Consider the following 19092-nt stretch of genomic DNA (forward strand, 5'->3'; position numbering starts at 1 on the left):
AGCGAAAGAGAGAGAGAGAGCCAGAGAAAGAAAGGGAGGGAGGATGAGACGAAGGGAGCGGAGAAACAAATGGCCCAGCCTAAAGAGATAGCACTCAATCAATCATCCTCAAACAAAAGCAGTGCTGCCCAGGAGAGTGTTTAAGGAGTGCTTATTTAATTAAAAGTCGCTCGCATAGTCTATTTATGTCCCCTCCAGCCTGCAGCATTAACCTTCCAGGGCCAGGACCAGTGAAGAAACGGTAGACTGCTGCAGGGTTACATTACGTATACAATCACATTGTTTTAGGGCTTCCTATTACTCCGCTTATCCCTATTATACTTATTAGTGTTTCTGTATAAATACAGCACAATTTGTAAAATAATTTCCCTGAAAACGTGTTAAAAAAAATAACACTGTTGTCTGTGGTCTTTAAGTCTCATAATCTGAGGTTGTGAGTTTGATCCTCACACAGAGCAAGAGTACTTTTTCTTTTTCCATGTGCTGAAAAAGCTCAGTTGGGAGAGTGTTACAATGTAGATCTAAAGGTCCCTGGTTCAATCCTGGGTTTCAGCATCGGGACTCCCTTTTGGGGACATGGTACTTCAGTGGTTAAGGCTGTGGGTTACGTAAAGTCAGGGTTCAAGCCCCGGTATCGACAAGCTGTCACTCTTGGGGTCCCAGAGTAAGGCCCTTAACCATCAGTGCTCTGGGGATGCTGTTATTTCTCCCTTTAATTCTGCTTACCATTATCTATATAGTATTTTTTTTGCAAAAAGTACTGGTCAATACATTTTTGACACCTATGGATGGTCCAATCTTCTTATTTTACTCTTGAGTTCTACTCATATGATGCACAATTAATATTTACTTTGTGATTAATATTTAAAATTTTTATTTAAATATTATTTTATATTTAATTTATAAAATTAACACTTTTCATCTGTAATTAAGTATTGTTGTCTGAAGAACAGAAATAAGAAAATCAGATACTACAAATTAGCTTTGAACAACTCTTTAAAATAACAATATACAATCTGCAGTATTTATGTAAATTGCATTAAATGAAAAAAAGCTGGCGGTAAAGATTTTCTTAGCCTCACTTCTACAAGCGTACAAAAAAACCCAATATAAACAACAGGCTTTGTGGAAAAAAAATTGCATATGTCTAGGATTAATAAACAGATACAAAACCTTTTGGATTTTAATGTGTTATTTATATTATTTAATTACACTATTCATTACGGTTTATAATAAGGGCTGTTATGAAACCTGTTTTATTCGTTTAGTAGCCGAGGCTCTAATTTTCTCTCAAACAATCAAGAAGTGCATGTACACGTAAATATTCAATATTGGAATATGAAGATTTGTTAAGAAAGGAGACATTTCCAAATCTTGAATGGACTTATACTCTAGAAACATTAAAGCAGTGTACAATCCAGCTCAACAGCAAGCTGGATTGGAAGGTCAATTTATAATCTGTAGACAGAAAAGGGATCAGTAAATACTACTTTATGAGGAAGCTCAAGTCCTTTAATGTTTGCAGTAAAACGTTAGAGATCTTCTAATAGTTTGTGGTAGCCAGCGCAATCTTCTTTGCAGCAGTATGCTGGGAAGGAAGCATCAGAGCTGGAGATAAAGACAATGTTGTTGCCCTGCTTTTGTAGATCATTGTATGCTGACTTTGTCACACAACATATGTTTGCACCTTCTGTACACACGCCATGCACTCTTGCCTATCTGCACAAGCCCTCGTATACATTTCCTGCTTTGTGTACTATTTTATAGTTACTATACAAAATAATGTATAGTTACTATACAACTGTAAGATACAATGAAATATACAACATGCAATTAATTGAAATATACCATTAGAAAATTCAATTATAGTTACTATAGTTATATAGTGTGTATTGTACAGTTACACAACAACTGTTTGGAAATACATCAATTATTTGTTGGGTGCTCCAAATACCTGTACCTAAAATTGAACCTAATGATGCTTATTTTAAGCCTACCACTGCTAGAAAAAAAAAAACATGTGAGGTAGAAATCCCAGTGTCATCATGGTGTGTGAATTCTGGCTCTGACAGTTCCTCAACCTCAGCTCCATCTCTCCATTCCACAAGTAGGGTTGTGTATGGGAAATTTTGTTTGTAATACATTTACAACTACAATTACAAATACATCTTTACAACCGGACTACCACTGTCCCATGGTTAATATTTTCCAAATTATAACCCAATTAGTAGCTTATTTTAACACAATCAACAAAATCAACACAACCTGACAGGGCACTAACCAAGGATGCTGTACATATATCGTGCATGCAGTGCCACATATTCATATTCATAAAGTGCCTAATTTTTTTGTTAAAAGTGATTTTTGTTTGTACCACAAACCATATATCTGCCTGTTCACATGCACCTGCATAAAAGTAAAAACTTGTCTGCGTGTTTTCGTTTTTGTCCCCCGCATGAACACTCTACCAGATGTCGAATTATTCTAATTATTTGAGTAATATGTTTACATCTGGTTGTTTCCCTAATATTCCAAAGCACTTAAAATAAAGACCTAGAAATAAGCAGAAATAAAGTGTGCATGCATACTGTACATTCCTTTCACTTGATGCATAATTTCCTTTCAGATTTATAACAAATATGCTGACTGCTGCTTTATGTGTTACAGAATTCAACCATGTCAATTTCTATAACACACACAAGACTTCAACTCTTCCCTATAATTTATTTTCTTCTTTCAGCAAACAGAGGAAAGACTTATGCCTATTGACACAAGGGAGAACCAGGAGACTTGCTTTGTGAAGGCCAGTGGGATTCATTGGTCTGTGAAATAAAATAAAGCTATTTAATCAAAATATGTAAATAAAAAAAAAAAACATTTTTTTTATACTTTTTTTTTTACTTTTTTACTATAGTTTACTATAGAGTACTATAGTGTCGCAGATGCAAATTGTACAATAAAAAAGGAACGAAGAAAAAAAAGTGGAACCTCTTAGGAATAAGAATCGACAGCTAGACGTGGAAGTGGTAAATCTAACACTTTTTTCCCAGAGGCCTAAGAAATGAACAGCTGCGGCATCGGGCCTAAGCGCTGCGGTAATTTCGCGAGGCTCCTCAAACGTGTTTGCACCTCGCGCCGGCCTGTTAGGCTAACACACGTGTGTTAGCTAATGCATTCAGAGTGCACGCCACTTCTAGCGCTAGGACTCAACACACACACACACACACAGTGTACAATCACACCCATGCACAACACAGACTCATGACTGCATTCAAATGGTAGCACCTGCACAAATATGTGTTCTGTCATCCGTCAACACATTCTCCTCACCAAAAGGCATGCAATTGTTGTATTGCAGTGCATTTCTTTCTTTTCTATTTCAAGTTTAAGTTTAAAAAAAAAAGTCTTCTGAGAGCTGACTTGAGATATTTCCAATGTTCCAAGGTGCTAAGATTCTTCCCGGGTTACCCAATGCGTTCGCGCACGCTAGGCTCCTCCAAATTAACACATGTGAGGCTTGTGAATATGTGTGTGAACTTGTTTCTGCCACTGCTTGGTGGATGTTCATTTCGAATATTGGCAAGTCAAAGCCACACACACACCAAACATTTCTCTCTTCTCCACACCATTAAAGTAAAAGTCCCAAGTTTTATGATGACTGATGCGTGACTCAATCCAGGTTTGATGACATGGCCTGTTTGATAGGTCTAAATAGCTGTTTATGTGTTTTGAGTTTATTACAATGACAGTGAAGATGTTTCTGTATGTATCAGAAAACATACAAGCATATTGCTGAAGGTGTGTCAAAGAGAATGTGTAGTTAGAAAAGGGAGTCCGAATTATACACAACATCACGATGAAAACATCCAAACAGGATGAAACTGAATTGTTACTCTGTTTTCCTGATTTTACAGGAGCTTTGGATTACAGGTGTGAGTTAAGATGAGCCATTAAGATTGGGTCCTTAATGATACAGTGGGTTTGATATTGAAGTGATTCCTGCCCATATTAATGAAGCTCCACCCCCAAGTTCTGAACTGGTGCCTTGTAGAGTATAGTGTCTATAAAACAACTGACTATTTAAACACAAACAAGCATTCTGGATGGAAGTCCAAGAGGGTTTCTCAGTGACTCAATACATTGTTTGCTTAAACCACAGCTTAATGTTTCAAGATTTCTGGCTCGTTCAGCCACATTGGTGTCAGTAAAGTCAGGTCCTGATGTGTTCATTCCAAAGGTGTTCAGTAGGGTTGAGATCAGAGCTCTATAGCAGGCCACTCAAGATCTTCCTCTCCAAAACTTGTAAGTATCTTCATGCTCACTTCGTGCATTGCCATGCTTCATGCATTGCCATGCAGAAACAGGTTTAAATCTTCTAGTTCAAGTAAAGTAAAGAATGCATTTAAAGACATCCTATAGAATTGTATGTTTCGAAACAGTTCAGAGAAGTATCAAATGTGGATGGAAAAGTCAGATGTCCTAATACTTTTGTCTATGTAGTGTATAAAAGTTTGAGAATAGGGATGAGAAAGAGGATTTTACTTCTGTTTTTATTTCACATAAACACACACACACACACACACACACACACACACACACACACACACACACACACACACACACACATTTCACACACACACACATTCTTTAACAGGCAACATATTGCAGATCTTGTTATTTTAGGCTTGTCATGTTCTCATGTATCGTCTTGTCATGATGTATTTTTATTTTTATTTTTTTGTTGTTTTGTTTATTTCTTGAATTTCCTATGGTCACTAGCCAACTATTCCCTGTAAAACAGCTACCATCCAGGGGAGTCAAGGTTAACACATGCTTCCTCTGAGACCCATGTAGCCAGCCAGCCACGTTGCACTGCCCTGCTCAGAGGAAAGCACTACTCACGTTCTTCCACATACACAAGCTCAGAGATGGCCACAATTCCACCCAGAGTTCAAAAATAGTCAGAGCATCAACGTGATTCAAACTCATTTATCGGATAGAGTGTTGTCATTTTAAAGATATATTCTACTACTTTATATTTACAAGAAAGTATTTTGTAACACTTTATCATTTTACCTGTTTGTGTATTATTTGCTATAATGCAGTTATATTGCATGTCCAGATGTCCGTTCTGCTTTCAGGGACTTTCGAAAACATAACCTGCGTGTTTATTCAAATGGCCACCATTATAGTATAAAGAAAAATGTTATGTAATTGGTATAATGAATAGTTCATTTTTGGTTTGAACTTTTTTTTTAGTAGTTGAGTGCTGTGCGCATTGCAGTGGTCACATTCATGTATGCTGATTTCTAAAATTTGGGTGTGTGTAAGAGAGAGAGAGCGAGAGAGAGAGAGAGAGAGAGAGAGAGAGACAGAAAAAGAGAAAGTGGGAGAGAGAGAAAGAGAGAATTTAAGACATCAAGTAATTTAAGTGTATATATGTTACTGTGTGATTATATGGGTGTTTATGTAGGTGAAGTTAGTGGTATCTCCATTTGCATTGCGCTTCGTATAAAAATATCAATGTGTTCTTTTAATAAACTTTTCTGCAGATTTGCTATATCTTAAGGAACTACAGTGTATAGCGTATACACGTGCATGTGTGTGTGTGTGTGTATGTGTGTGTGTGTGTGTGTGTGTGTGTGTGTGTGTGTGTGAGAGAGAAAATCAAGAGAGAAAGAGAGAGAGAGAGAGAGAGAGAGAGAGACAGAGACAGAGAGAGAAAGAGAAAGAGAAAGAAAGAACATGTAAGACCAAAAGTATCAGCAGAGAGCGTGAAGACAATAATGCAAAACGACACTTCAGAAATGAGAGCCCAGTTGCCTGGCGACCGTCGCTGGGGTGGCAGTTCCCGCGGGAACAGGGTTGAGATGGAACCTAAATGATGTTTGATTAGAACTTAAAGCAGTTCAGAGGGTACAGACAAGCCATCACACTCAGGGGTCTGTCTCTGTGTGTAGGACTTCTAGCTCTGGGTCATACACAACTTAGAACCTAATTGCAAAAGTTTGAACGCCACTGAGGTAAAATAAATAACAATCATGTAAGTTGTGCAGTATAGTCGAGAAGCCTGGTACCTATATAATTTTTAAACAATATTAGAAATGAATACATTTTATAAAGAAATGCCATTCCATTATTTAGTATTAATGTCAGTCCATTGAAAGGGTGCATTTATTTATATTCAGAGTAGGGATGAAAAATTACCTGCACCTCTCTAAAGTTTAGAGAGGTGCAGGTAATTTTTTCATCCCTACTGTGTCCAGCGTATAGCTGATTTGACATTTTTGGATTCCAACAAAAAACTTTTGTAAGACAGAGAACATGAGAGAAAATGTTACCAGACTGTCTCACACCCACAGTCAAATATTTTTTTGGAGCAGGGAACGTTGGAGACTCATTTCAGGAGAAAGGAATACTGAACCAACATGGCTGCCATTCCATAATTCAATGGCATGCAATTCCATCTGGATTGTAACTAATTGGAACCAACCTGGAGCATAAAACAGAGCATCTTAACCAATCTCAAAAACAATAAAAGACTATGTTTTCAAATTCTTCGGTAGCACTGTAATTATTAAAAAATAATACTGTATGTTGAGAGCATATACATGTAAAGGTCAATTTATTAGGAACATTTGCTCACCTTCACCTACAACTTAATGATTATTGACCACCAGTCAGTAATCATATAGTTGTAATGCAATGAATAGAATCATGCAGGTCAAAAACTTTTCAGAGCACACAGCATATACTATTCAGGATTAATATATTGTTCCTAATAAAGTGGCCAGTGAGTGTATGTGTTACGGTGTGTGAAATGTAAGTAACTATTCATATCTTTTTACATTTCCTAAGTGTTATAAACAGCTTTTAAAAATATTTGCAGTACGCATTAATTTTGAACCTGATGAAGTTAAAACTTGGTAATGGTCCTGTAAGTTTTTTTTGTGACGTCTGTGATCTCTATATATTTTGCAAAGTGAAATAACAATGTAGCTTAGGTCACTTTGTTGGCATGTACATTTTAAATCTAGATTAAAAGCAGGGGAAAAAGATCAGAATGTTTGAAAAAACCTTTACTAAAAGTGGTTTTCATCATTGTTGCACCTGCATGTAACCCTGTAGTCCTGGCCTCGGTCCACAGATGGTGCTGCTGCTGCAAGAACCTGTGTTGATGCCATCTGTGTGACCTTTGGCCTTTTCTGTGGTTTTGTTGCGAAGTCTAGTCATGGACAATGTGTGTAGTGTGTAGGATGAGGTCTGGCTGGAAGTGCGTTATTACTATGAGTTGCCTGTGTGATTACCTATTAATGTAACATTATCCAAGAACCTGCCAGTTTTGTCATGTAATCGCATCTTTTGTTACATAGTTGTAAGCACAAAAACTAGGTTGCAGTCTTTTTTCTGTAGTTTTAAGCCCTTATTATCTATTGCAGGCCCATATTAGCCAATTGTTTACCCATCTTCAGTTTCAATTCTGAAGATGTCTTATCCCAGTTGGACTTGGTATGGCTACTGTGATGGCTAGGTAGCTGTACCTGCTAGTTGTAGACCTGTATTATATACTTGTATACCTTAATATTAGGTACATAGTAGTTGTAGACCCATTTCTTCAGGTTTTCTTTATGGTTTTTGTACTAAATTTAGAAGATTATTAAAATAAGAGAGTCACACTGATGTTCTGTGTGTGGTAGCTATTGGTTTATATTGTGCATATATACATGTTTAGACCAATATTTCTTCAATTTTCCATGCAAGTCACATTTGTTCATTGTATTTTGTCACTTCTCTCTGTTATTCCAAGTGCATGTAAGGATTTCCCACATGGACAGCCCAAAGATCAATGAAATTACTGTCAATGCCACTTGGACCGTAATGGCTCAGGACTGCAATTGTGGTTGTACTCACATATTCATCATTGAACATTGAGGTTCCTGTTAAAACTATAAATTTACAAATAAGTCTGGTGCTTATATTGAAAAATTGCTTTTAAACCCATAGTACACAGTATAGAAGGAACATTAATGACAATCTAGATGAGGATGGATTCCCTTTTATGTCGGATTCTTCTCAAGATTTCTTCCATCCAACATTCACCTCTGGTTTGCTCATTAGGAATACATTTGTGCATTTCAATTTTTTATTTGAAAGTAATATAATGCATTAATTGTATCTAATATACCTTGATGTCTAATTGATTCAAATAAGATTGTAGTCAATAGTTGTAAACCCACATTCAAATTTTTAGATAATATTAGGCTATTTGAAGACTAATTTTACATTGCATGTTAATATCTACAAGTTAAAGATCCATGTCTTCAGTTATTTCAAGGATGTAGTCTGGTATTTAGGAAGTGGTCATCCATATCTCTGGTTATGTAGACTGTCTGTGGTAGTTATTTGCCTAAATTGGGCATGTTGGCAATTATAAAGCCATGTTTGGTAGATAGAGTTCAATTCACCCAATACAATCACCATTTGTGAGGTTTATATGCTTGGATTTGGTAGTAGATTGCTGTGTTTAGACCCATATTTTGGTAGTCCATTTTCTCAAAATAAACCAGTAATTTAGCAGATATAGTGTAGGGAAATTTTTTCATTTTTTTCTTTTTTTTTGGTAAGGTCCTAACCCCAGATATTCTTCTTAGGTTGCCGCATAAATGAATTCATTCCAAATGAATCTCTGCATTCTGACACTGGAATGTGATTGCACTCATTCACTCAAATATTATATTTTATTTAACATTTTGAGGTGGGGGAATGGGGGGTTGGGGGGTGTTGAGCATTGAAGGAGAAAGAAACACCATGGGAAGGGGCTGAAAACCTCCATCGTCCAGCATTATTCAGATCCTCATTCTAAGGATAGTAATTTAGCTTCACATGGTCATGTTTGTCAATGCAGTTTTCAAGGCATTACCTTAAAAGCACTTTGTATAGCGCTAACGTTCAAGTATGAAATCGATGATGGAAGGCCCAAAGGAATGAAAGGATGTGACAATCCCTTTGCAAATAGGCTTCACTGTCGATGAAAGAGTATAATCAAGGGGGGGTATGTGGCGATTAAGTATAGAAAATGTAAAAGAGAAGGCTAAAATAATGCAGAGAATGAACTTGCCTAAGTGTAAAATGTTACTTATTCAGCTCGTATCAAATAAGCTTGAACACTTTTTTGATAATAAAAGAGAGGCTAAAGATTTTCTCAAGATGAAAGGCGGTGGTGAGTGTGTGCAGTGAAGGTCAGTAGGTCTTAATAAATTTGCGAGGTGGATGATTTTGTCTTGATTTCTTTACTGCAGCACGATTAATTGGTGAAGAGTTAAATAAGGGGGAGTTTAACTTGTAAAAATAAATGTTCAGAGTGCTATACACGTACTTGCTGCTAAACTGACTCCACACACGCACACCTACAGACTCACTCGCTGTCACATCTACTTATAGGCATGTACACATAATGTCAACAGAGAATAAACACATAAAACTAGCATGCATACCAACATACTTAGCTTGTCTTTTACAAGGCCAGAACACACCTATTCAATACAGTAAGATGCACACGCACACGCACGCACTCACGCACACACACACACACACACACACACACACAAAAACAGCTAAACTCACTTCTTATATGCTTTGTATGTATTTGCAAACCATTTTGTATGAAGTAGTTAACATTACTTACCTGTAACACAAGAGCAATATATATATATATATATATATATATATATATATATATATATATATATATATATATATATATATATATATATATATATACATACTTACTTATACACTGAAGGCTCACATTTCAACTCTGGGTATGCTTCTCAAAATACCTAGCTAGCTATTAATGCTAGCTAGGTAATCTATATTAACTAGAATTAACTAGCTATGTTTAAAAGTTTCCTGCAATGTGAATAATAATAAATAATGATTATCAGTACATTATTTAGCTAATGCTTTATGTGCCTCTGTAGCTGTCAAATTACATGCTATATAACATATAATCAACTCAACTAAAGTCAGGTCAATATTATATAGAACACTGTTGCTACCTTAAACAACACTGAGCATACATTCGGAACACAGAGCTAAGGATTAGCCACATAAAGTGCATCGTATGTGCAACCCAGTGCAAACAGTGCAAGACTATATAATGAAAAATATTTTATATATATATATATATATATATATATATATATATATATATATATATATATATATATATATACAAAACCTGGTTCCTAGCAGATAAAATACTAAGCAAATATTTAAAAAATATATTTTTTTATCTGGTGATGTAAAAGTAAAACAGGCGGTATAATTTTCTAATACAATGCTAGGTTGTTAACTGGGAAATCTACATTACTTACTAAGCAGGGTCAGTACTAAGGTAGTTATTCTCTATCACTCTGTAAATGAAGCCAGTATGCAAGAAAAAATGCACATAAAACCGTATTATATGTACATATCGAGCTAGCACACAAGAATCAGAATGCACACAGAGGCACGTGAAGGTGTATTAAGGAGGGCTCATGCAGAAAACATGCGGAGAAAACCGCACATACACACACTCGTGCATGCATGAGTAAAGCCAGCGCATGTGCACACACACACACACACACACACACACACACACACTGAGGTAGGCCATGGCTGCTGCAGCAGAATTGAATGTGATAGGGAAGTGAAAAATGATTAACCTCAGGTCAGCTCTCAGCCTCAATCTGAGCCACGCTCAAAGCACCACCTCGTCATGTTCCGCCGCACACATTTACATATATTTATTAAATTCAGCTCGCGCTCAGGAATAAATAAAGCACACAAGGCACAGGGAGAGAGAGAGAGAGAGAGAGAGAGAGAGAGAGAAGGGATGGCAGAAGGGAGGGAAGCAGATTGTTTAAAGTAGGAGAGTTTTTCAGATAGATTTACCTTTTCATTCATATTCATTCAGTAGCTGGACTCTGAAAGCGGAACAGAAATGATTTCTGATTGTTGCTGGAGGCAATGAGAGTGAGAGAGAAAGAAAGAGGGAGAGAGTGAGAACAGTGCAGGTAGCTCTCATCCAGCTTTAGATGCGTTGAATGCATGAGATAGAATATAGGATTTATTTATATATTTGTTTGTTTGTTGCTTTTTTCCCCTTTTATTTTTCTACCCTGATTTTTTTGCAGTCCAGTCTGAAGATGTCAACATGCAAATTTTTAACCGTATTACTTATGCGTATATTAAGGCAGAAAATGTAAAAAAATGGAAGAAAATTAGCTACAAAAAGAAATACTTTAAACTTTTACTCAAATTAAAGTTTAAACGGAGCACATTTACTTTTACTAGAGTAATATTTTACCCACTGTATCTCTGGTATCTCAAGTACATTGTTTGTGTATTTCATCCACCATTGTGTACTAAATAATGGGAAAAATAATAGGAATAATAAATAATAAATAATAATAAATATTGGGCTTGATTCAAAATCTAAACTAGTAATTAACACATTGCAATTTATATTATAAAAAATAATCTTGCCTGAAAATATGGATGCCATATCAGATGACTTGGAGGGATTTGCACGGGTCCAACAAGGCTCACTGCTTGATATTCTTCTATTGTCCACTAATACCACTCTGTCAAGCTATACCACCTCTTCTTTTTAAATATGCTGACACTCAACTCCTGTCCTATCCAAACATCCATATTTCTGCATGGATTTTAAGTGCTTAATGATGTCTTCTCAGCATGTCTGGTGGGATCGTGTGTAACTCTAGCATGACCTCAAGATCTTGTGGAAAGCACTTCACAGAACACACAACCTTGCAGTTTAGGACAACTGATTACCCTTCTTTTGCTCTTATTGCCAACCTGATTCAGGATTTTTCCTTTTTTACCAGAAACATACTACACACCTACTCAGGAGCTACTAAGTGATCTCAAGAGTGAACTCCTGCAACTTGTTCCTGTCAGGTCTTACTCTGTATGCCATCTAGCACAACTTGACTCGAGTAAACTTGCTTCCAGATACAAGGCCATGCATCAAGGCTAGTACCCAGGTGGTGAAATGACAGCTGAAAAGCTGAGTTACTGTCTGTTTTTAAATGAAGACTTTCAGTATGCCCTTTTATGGTTTTGAGCCTCTACCATCGTGTCGTACTGACCTCTCATTTACACGGTTTTATCCGAATAGTCCATAGACCATGTTCTACTTGTACTGAGTATGTTTGTTAGTATTTTAAATACTCAAACCTCCCCATATGGAACCAGCAAGCATTTTATTCCATTATGATGTTTGATGTGTACATTAACTAAAGCCTTTGACCTGCTTGATTTTACTACTGTGACATTGTCACTGATAGACCAGGCATCAGAAACCGGGAGTAAAACAGAATATCTTTATTTGGTCTAAACATACAAACACTCGAGAGTTGGAGATGTGACTGGAGCAAAATGGAACACTTAACTGAGTGCTCCTTAGAAGCGTAGCCAGGAGCATGGAAGCACAGGGATCATGGAAGCATGGAAGCCTGCAAGCATGAAAACACAGGGAACCAGAGAGGTAGGAAGTCCAGGTGATCTATTGTCATAACTGGTTGATCGGACCATGAGTGAGGGGTAATGGAGACCTTATAAAGGGGATAGGTAAATGGGGAACAGGTGTAGGTGATTAGTAGGAGGGGGACAGATGTAGCTGATTAGCAGGGAAAGGCTGAGTGAGAGTGTGAGCCTTGGAGGGAGGCATGGCTGGTGGTTCTCTGACATTACTCCTCCAGAGGCGGTTCCTGATGCCCCAATCCCACCTTCGCCAGGTGGGCCTGGGCACTCCGAGAAAGGCCTGGAGGAGAAAAGTCTTGGACAGGCTCGCAAAACCGCGGAACTTGCTGCGAACTGCCACTGGGTGGAACACCTTTGAGGCCAGGAAAGGTCTGAGAAGGAGCGGCACCCTTGGCGGAGGTCTGTGGTGGAGCGGCACCCTCTGCGGAGGTCTGAGGCGGAGCGGCACCCTCGGCAAGACTCAGTGGCGGTCCTGTGGAGATATTGAGCATATCTCCACAGAGGGGCAGAGCAACTGCTTCCTCAGGGCTCGGGGGCGGTGCGACACCCTAGGCGGGTCTCTATGGTGGAGCGGCACCCACTGCAGAGGTCTAAGGAGGAGCGACGGCCTCGTCGATGCCCGGCGGTGGTGCGACGCCCTCGGCCTTGGGGGCAAAGCAACTGCCTCCGTGTGGCTCGGGGGTGGAGCGACTGCCTCTTCGGGGCTCGGGGCTGGAGCGAGGGCCTCGTCGGTGCTTGGGGCGGAGTGATGACCTTGTCAGGGCTTGGGGGAGGAGCAGAAAAAAATCCAGGTGCAGCAGTACCCCCAGTGGGACTCCAGAACTGAGTGTCACCCCCAGCGAGGAACAACGGCTGGGCGATGCCACCAGTGGGGCTTGTAGACTGGGTGATGTACTTAGTGAGGCTTGGAGACTGGGGATTAGGTAGGCTGCAGGGACATCCAATGTAGAACCCGGGCTTCTGGCGAAACCCAGTATAGCCTGAGCATAAGGTACTCTGGCGCCCAAAGACGTCTGCAGTCCAGTCCGGGGCCCTACCTGAGCGGTGGAGTAGTGTTGGTCAGCCGTTGCAACACCAAATACCTCAGCGAAGTGCCTGGTGAAAAGGGAGTATGCACTGATGATGTCCCGATTGGCGTTCCAGATCGCACTGGCCCATGAGAGAGCCTTCTCTGGCAGGTTGCATCTCGACGTAGAGACCGACTTGTCGCAGGTTGCCGCTGCACTCAGCAGCTTCGCCGGAGTAGTAAGCCAGAAGTGCTATTGGGCTGTAGGAGCAGTGCCACAGGAGTCCTAGCTTGCGTAGGAGCCAGTGCGAATGCCTCTTGGATGAGTACCTCGAATCTGTAATTGGAGCCAGTTGGGGATCCATCTAGGTAAATTTTAAGGGTCTGATCTTTTGTGACGGATAGACCAGGCATCAGAAACCGGGAGTAAAACAGAATGTCTTTATTTTGTCTAAACATACAAACACTCGAGAGTTGAAGATGTGACTGGAGCAAAATGGCACCCTTAACTGAGTGCTCCTAATAAGAGTAGCATGGAAGCAGGAGCATGGAAGCATGGAAGCACAGGGAGCATGGACGCATGGAAGCATGGAAGCACAGGAAACCAGAGAGGTAGGAAGTCCAAGTGATCTATGGTCGTAACTGGTAGATCGGACCATGAGTGAGGGGGAATGGGGACCTTATAAAGGGGATAGGTAAATGGGGAACAGGTGTAGGTGATTAGAAGGAGAAGGACAGGTGTAGCTTATTAGTAGCAGGGAGAGGCTAAGTGAGAGTGTGAGCCTTGGAGGAAAGCGTGGCTGGTGGTTCTCTGACAGACATAATCATCTGATTGGATAACTGCATAAATAAGCAGATGTACAAGAGTTCTCAAACATAGTAATTAGAAAAGCATCTCAGAATGCACAACACAAGCTCAAGTCAAATAGGTCACATTGGGTTACGGTCCTATCAGCAAAGAATCTTAGGGTATAGTGAGTGCAGGTGGTGAACTGAAGAAGGGAAAAACATAATTTTGGTCTTTTTCCAGTCTTCAGGTTTGTGCCTGTGTGCAAATTTATTTTAGTTCTTGCATGGTAGTATTAATTTTTTGTCCTAGATGAAGATTTTTTTAAACAGTTAACAGTCAGATCCATTCTAGAAAACACTCGCTCTTATATAGCAAATCATTTCCATATAGAGCGCTGCTTAGAAGTCGGTGTTTCAGTTAACGTGAAGTGCTTTTTGTCCTGACATTCTGTGCTGTTCTACATCACACGTTCACACTAATGCTAATAGACTTAATGCTAATACTAATTCACTACAAAGCTAATAGAGAGTGGGAGGGAAACGAGAGAAAGGGAAAGAAGTCTGAAGAGAAATGAAAGAAAAACAGAAAATGGGATGGAAAGAAAAAGAGAGGGGAGAAGGAATGGTTTAGAGAGAGAAATAACAAAAGGCGAGAGAAAGAAGAATGAAGAGATAGAAGGAGGGATTTGGTGAGAGAGAGACAGAGAGAGAGAGAGAGAGAGAGAGAGAGAGAGAGAGAGAGAGAGCAATGTATCCACTCCAGCCCTACACTAGGCATGATGCCAAGCTTCAGTCTCTCCGGAATCCGTTGCTGTTAGCGATAGGTGGCAGGGCAGGTGCCAGCGTGGCAGAGATGGCATTAGGGGCTCTTACTGGGTGCCAGGCTGTGCGTGTGTATGTGTGTGTTTGTGTGTGTTTTACACACAGTGCTGGCAGGTGGAGAAGTGTTAGGTGCCAGGGCTGCATGTGGTGCAGCTGTACCCAATGAAGGGGCATCCCCATTCTACCAAGTTTTCTCACAAACACACACATACATGCATTTGCCCTATTCAAGCGGTATTAATTTCTCAGGATGAGGTCTGAATAAAATATCTGCATGTCTCCTCTGTGATAAAATTCTCACAGATGGCTGGGAAATTAACATGATAGAGTAAGTGTCCTGCAGGTTTCTTTCCCTACCAACCCAGATGTTTGTACTACACATCATAGCATGATCACTGGGCCTGGATTATTGACACATATTTTAACAAAATCCACAATCATTACATGGTATCCCATAAAAAAAAAATTAAAAATTTTTTAAAAAGCTGTGCCATTAAAATGAATGTATCTATTAGCGTCTTTTGCTAACTTGAAATAAGTCAACATGGCCACCAGATTTCCAGAACCTTGCAGACATTGTGTAATTCTCTATACGCCATAGAATGTTAATGCACTATGGAGTGCTGTACATGCACAGGTATTTGTTATTAATTAACTGCTGGATACTGACAGGAAATTAGTAGGACATTTCTTGGTGTGTAAATGTTAAGGCTGAAATGTGTGTTGTGGCATATAGACTGTCCAAGCTAGTTCAACCAGCATTTTTCTTGGAGTGGCGCTTTACATGCTAGAGCCGAGAGAAAGACTTTAGTGGGAGGTTTGAGGGTCTATACAGACACACGCATAAATGCCAAGGATCTTTTCAACACATAAGCACTGCTTTGGGATATGAATAATATGCAGGTTCTTACACAATTATGACTATTCACTGTCTTACCTTCAGTGCTAACTTGCTGCTATGGTAAAGCAAAATTAATAGTTGTTAGCACATTCCTTCGAGCATTTGATTGGAATTTTATATCGCAAAATTAAAATGACAAATTTCTCTTAACTGCATTGAGAGATGTTAGCTTCGTGGTTAAGGAATTGGACACAGGATCCCAAGGTTGTGAATTCAAATCCCAGCCACACCAAGGTGTCACCCCTGAGCAAGGCCTCCAACTCCATAGCTGCTCAGTTGTATGAATGAGAGAAGTGGCTCTGGATAAGGGCGTCTGCCAAATGCCATAAATGTAATAAATACATTATTTGTCATTTTTAATATAGCATATATTTCTTGTTTGTGTTTCCACAATCCATAGAGATTAATACAAAAAAAGTTAACTAGAAAAAGCAAAACCCTCCTCTGATTTACTGTAGATTATCATACTGCTGCTGAAGCTATCCTGGAATATGCACTCTGTCCCCTTCTACATACACCCTTCTTTCTTGTAAGTGCTTTTTCTAGTTAACGTTTTTGTATTAATCTCTATGACACCTCTGATTGGTCAGTGCCATGTTGATTGACAGGGCTGAGAGCAAATCACTACCACCAAGAAAGTAGCGACCATTATACTGAAACTCTGTCAGTACCCAAACTCATAATTTCCTGATAACAGGGCAAACAATTTTTTGTTCCTCTTTAATTGCATTGGTTCTCATGTCTCTTTTTTTTTTCGCTTCATTACCACTTATATTTCCTTCTATCATTCTGTTCCCCTTCTTTTCCTCCTATTGTTCATCCTTTCCATGTTCTGGCTTCTGCTCTTTCTCTGAATGTAGTATTACTCTAACCCCCTTCTCTCATAATTTTTTTCCAGCCAGAGTTTTTGGTAGCGTGCCATATGTCTCAACCGTGCCAGCTTCGACCCAACCCCACCCCCCTTTAGGTCCCTCCCTCCATCCTGCCCTCCATCCTTTCCTCCCCCGGAGGCACCGGCTTTGTAGGCTAATTAGCAGTGAAATTGGTGAATTGCAGGCTTCGGCACAGCGGCATCAACACTTCAGCTGCCACAAGCGCCACTTTAGCCACTGAAAGGGGTGAGATGAGTGAGAGAGAGAGAGAGAGAGAGAGAGAGAGAGAGAGAGTGTGTGTGTGTGTGTGTTTAGGTGCAGAGAAAGTCTATTTTGCATAAGGCTCTTGCTATACTGTGTCATAGAATATGTCCTACAGGTTTGGGTTCTTCTTTCATATCTAGGAATATCATACTCATAATAAATTCTTTGGAAAAAAACTTGATATGTACCCAGTCCTCGTTTGCGCAATATATTGTTTAAGCAACTGCTCAAGCCTTCAGTTTTTTAAATGTTGTGTGCCATATAGAGTTTATCTTTAATGAAATTAGAAAAAAAGTCCAAAATCCCTATGGACATGCATGTCTGGTTGGCACTGTATCCTTAATGACAGAAGGATGAAAAAAAAATTGCCATCCGCTCCATCATTCTCCTCTCCCAATCTCATCTGATCTGATATTAACAGGCCGCATTAAAATCACGCCGTGCGTCGGCGGATTCATTTAAAATTAATAACTGGTAATTATGGAGGAAGTCGCTTCATAGATATGGAGGGAAGGAGACAGAGGATGAAGAGAGTGGTAGGCGGTGTAATGGGAAGAGAGAAGGACTATTATTGTTTGGAGAATTGCCAGGTTCAATACTATCGAATTCATTCTGTCTGTCTTTATTTATAATCAGATTCTGAGAATTAGGTGGGATTATTTGTACACACTGAAACTAGATCACACGTTAAAGCGAAGTGGAAATTAAGTTATTCGCAATTTTCGATTGGTGATGTGACATAAATGAGGGTTAAAGCTTGAAATAAACTTCTCGATACAAATGAAAATCTCTGGCCAAATTAATTGTTAAATTTGTTGCAATAAACCTGTGAGAGCATGATGAGATTCTGTGTGTGTGTGTGTGTGTGTGTGTGTGTGTGTGTGTGTGTGTGTGTGTGTGTGTGTGTGTGTGTATGGATATTAAATAGCGTTCCAATAGTGTTGCAGCTCCACAGTCCCTCTGAGACATGCTGTCCACAAACACTTTGTCATTACCACAGAGGTTAATGAACTCTGGCGGCAGAATAACTCTGCAGGATCAATACTCACACACACACACACGCACACGCACAGTGCACAGACCAGCATTCATTTTAAGGCTTGAATGAATTAGGCCTTCTTTCTCTCACACACACATTTTCTCAGACATTCACACAAAACACACACACACATACACATACAAACATATACATGACAAGACGAACTTTGCCCATGTACCCATTCCATGCTCAGCTCTGTTCAGTCCAACTATCTATCTATCATCTATCTATTTTTTTGTTTATATGGAAATTATGCTTAATCACCCAGATCCTATATCGGAAGCCTTTTGCTTTCTTTTTTCTAAATTCTCTTGCTTTATCTATATATACCCTCTATATACCCACCTCACTTTCTCCCTTCTTTTTCCCTAGTGTGGAAGCATGGAACTGAGTGACACATGTCTGGACTTGCCTTTGCCAATACATGTGTAGGCCATACACATTTCCAACACACACGCACATGCATGCACTGACCCTCACACACACACACACACACGCACGCACACACACACACACACACACACACACACACACACACACACACACACACATTCAAACAAAAAGAAAGAAAAAGAGAAAAAATATATCTGGATCTGCACACACTAACATACACAAATCCAATAAAAATAAACACTAAACACAATCTGCAGTTCATTAACCAGTAAGTAGATCTGTTATCTACGACCAAGTTAACTCGTAGAAGTGCCATGATTCTTGACATTATGATATACTGATCTATTTTATTACATATTATTTTATATTATAGCTATAAATTATTGCAAAAAGATTGAACCACAAGCAATCGAATTCAAATATCACACCATCGACATCTATTCGGTCAAATGAATAT

General features: G+C 39.2%; 1 long non-coding RNA gene across 1 annotated transcript in view; it reads left to right on the plus strand.

Moving 5' to 3' along the window:
* Positions 1 to 17043: 17043 nt before the first annotated feature.
* Positions 17044 to 19092, plus strand: part of LOC124398394 — a 13133-nt gene continuing 11084 nt past the window's right edge. Inside the window, exon 1 of the long non-coding RNA XR_006928057.1 lies at positions 17044 to 17185. This is a non-coding gene — a long non-coding RNA (uncharacterized LOC124398394). The remainder of the gene's footprint in view (positions 17186 to 19092) is intronic.

Source organism: Silurus meridionalis, chromosome 15 (genome assembly GCF_014805685.1).
Source record: "Silurus meridionalis isolate SWU-2019-XX chromosome 15, ASM1480568v1, whole genome shotgun sequence".
Taxonomy (NCBI): Eukaryota; Metazoa; Chordata; class Actinopteri; order Siluriformes; family Siluridae; genus Silurus; species Silurus meridionalis.